The sequence below is a fragment of the Corvus brachyrhynchos genome, unplaced genomic scaffold, assembly GCF_000691975.1.
Source record: "Corvus brachyrhynchos isolate BGI_N302 unplaced genomic scaffold, ASM69197v1 scaffold58, whole genome shotgun sequence".
Taxonomy (NCBI): Eukaryota; Metazoa; Chordata; class Aves; order Passeriformes; family Corvidae; genus Corvus; species Corvus brachyrhynchos.
Genome location: NW_008239539.1, coordinates 1,039,396 through 1,041,744, shown reverse-complemented (window position 1 = coordinate 1,041,744; position 2,349 = coordinate 1,039,396).

Sequence of the window (2,349 nt, the reverse complement as noted above, 5' to 3'; positions counted from 1 at the left end):
GAGGTGACAAGTGGCGGAGGGGGATTTGGGAGGGCTCCCGGCGGAGGTGCGGAGCGGGGGATGTGTTCTCCCTCCGGCAGAGCCATCCCGAGCAGGGCCGCGACACTCAGGAGCCGTGGAGCCGCGGCAAGGGCACGGGGTGGATGGTCTTGGGGTCACCAGATCACCCTGGAAGCACTGCTTGGGGCAGACTTAGAACTGGGGGACAGGGACTCGGCCCCCTGGGGATGGCGGAGCAGCAGTGGGGCTGGCTGTGGATGTCCGGCGTGGCCGTGGGTGCCCAGTGTGGGGCACGGAGATGTGTTGGGCAGTGCAGCGGTGCCGACCGCGCCCGCCGAGCCGGCACCACGCGTCCCCGTGACACCCCAAAGCAAGGCCATGGCGTGCCCCAAGGCGGGGGTCACCCCAGTTTGCTCACCCCAATGCCCACAGCCACACCAAACCCTTCAGGCTGGTTGTGCCCCCATCCAGCATCCCTGGAAGAGGGCAGAGTGGGAGGCACCAGCTCCATGGACCTCCACATCAGCATGTGCCTTTTGGGGGTTCTCCTTCCCAAATCCTGAGCAGGTGAGATATTTCCAACCACACAAACATCATTTTCAAAGCACCTCGAGCGTGCCAGGGCCTTGCTTAAGAGCTGACCTCACCAATGCCCAGACCCTGAGGGAACAGGAGGTGGGAGGTGCTGGTGGCCATGGCCCCTCTCTGCATCCTGGTTCTCAATGTGCCACCCCTGGGTACCTGCTGTTCCTTCGGCTCGGGTTTTGTCCCCCCCGGCCCCCTTTAATTAGATCAAGGAGCAGCAGGGCAGGAGCCAGGAAGGGGCCTCAATAGGTTATTGTTGCCCTAAATTGTAACCAGCACCAGCGGGGTTGGGTTACCGGCTCCGACTTGGGGTCACCGACCAGACCCCGCTGCTGCACGCCCGGCGGCCGGCACAGCACTGCCCGGGGACGGTGCTGTCACCACCATGGTGACAGGAGAACAGCGGCTTCCTTGTGTCACCGCATCATTCGATGTCCTGGAAATGTCCCCAGGGAGGCTGGGGGTGCCGCGGCTGGCTCGGGGCTACGGCTGGATCAGTAGGGATGAGATGCCCGGGTCAGCAGAGGTCCCGGGGAGCCATGTCCCCGTGGTGTGTTCCAACAGTGGGCATATCCCTGCAGGGCAGGGTGGTGGTGGGGCTGAGGGATGGGGACAGCTGTATCCCCGCCACCTTTCACAGTGCAAAGTCTGACAGAGCCGGGAGGTGCTGGAGCCAGGAGCTGGCACAGCAGGATGTTTGGGGAGGGATTTGGCGGTGTTTGGCTCCCCCAGCGCTGGAGCAGGACATGGAGGAGCCCAGGTGGTTCCCTGGGGACACTGCCCAGGGGTGCTCAGTCCCTAACACCCACCCCCTGCCCCTGCCCCAGCCAAAGCCTGTGGCTGAACCAGCTCCTGGGGTCAGGCTCGCAGCCCTGGCATCTCCCAGTCCCAGCCCTCATGTGCACCAGGGCACCCGACCCCACCAATGCACATGTTCCCACTGTCACCCTGCCACCTCTCCCCTGGCACCAGCTGCAATGGGACCTCAGTGGCTGGTCCTGCTCCCATCCTGCCTGGCACCCTCTGGGGCTTAGCAGCCCTTTTGGATCATGGTGGGTGTTTTGGGGTTCTCTGACAAAACCCACCCCAGGAGGAAGAACCCTGAGCAGGACAGGTCCATTCCTGTCCCCATCCCTGTCCCAGCCCCCTGCAGATCCCAGAGGTGCCTGGGTTGACATGTGCTTGCCATCAGTGGAAAGGGGTTTTTCCTGCCCCGTGTTGGCTGCCACCCTCAGACACAAGGAAGGGGAGAGGCCACCCCACCCCATCAGGTGTCACCCCAGTGGGACCCATCCCCATGGGGCTACTGGGCAGCCACATGAAGGGGTTAAGGCGGGGCAACCACCCAGCCCATGTTGCCTGTCCCGTAATTCCACTGGGTAAAAATAGCCCAGCGCTGGGGCGGGATGGCAGCACCGAAATCACTCCCAGATGAAGACGGTGCTCCCTGGCCTCCCCAGCTTTCCAGGAAGCTGATGAGCTCCAAAGCTCTTCCTGGCAGCACTGGGGGCTGTGTGATGGACACACACCTGTCCTCCCCCTAGAAAGTGGGCATCTGGACCCCTCACACTGAGACATGACCCCCCTGGGGCTCTGCTCCAGACATGGGGACCTGGGGGACCCAGGGGACCTCGCTTTGGTTTCTGTGGGGCCATGCCTGCGACTGGGAGTGATTTTTTGGGAAACCAGAGCCCTCCAGCCTTGCCACGTCAGGGTGCAGGCAGGATTTGCCCCGGTGAAGCCAGTGGCTCGCCCCCTCATGGC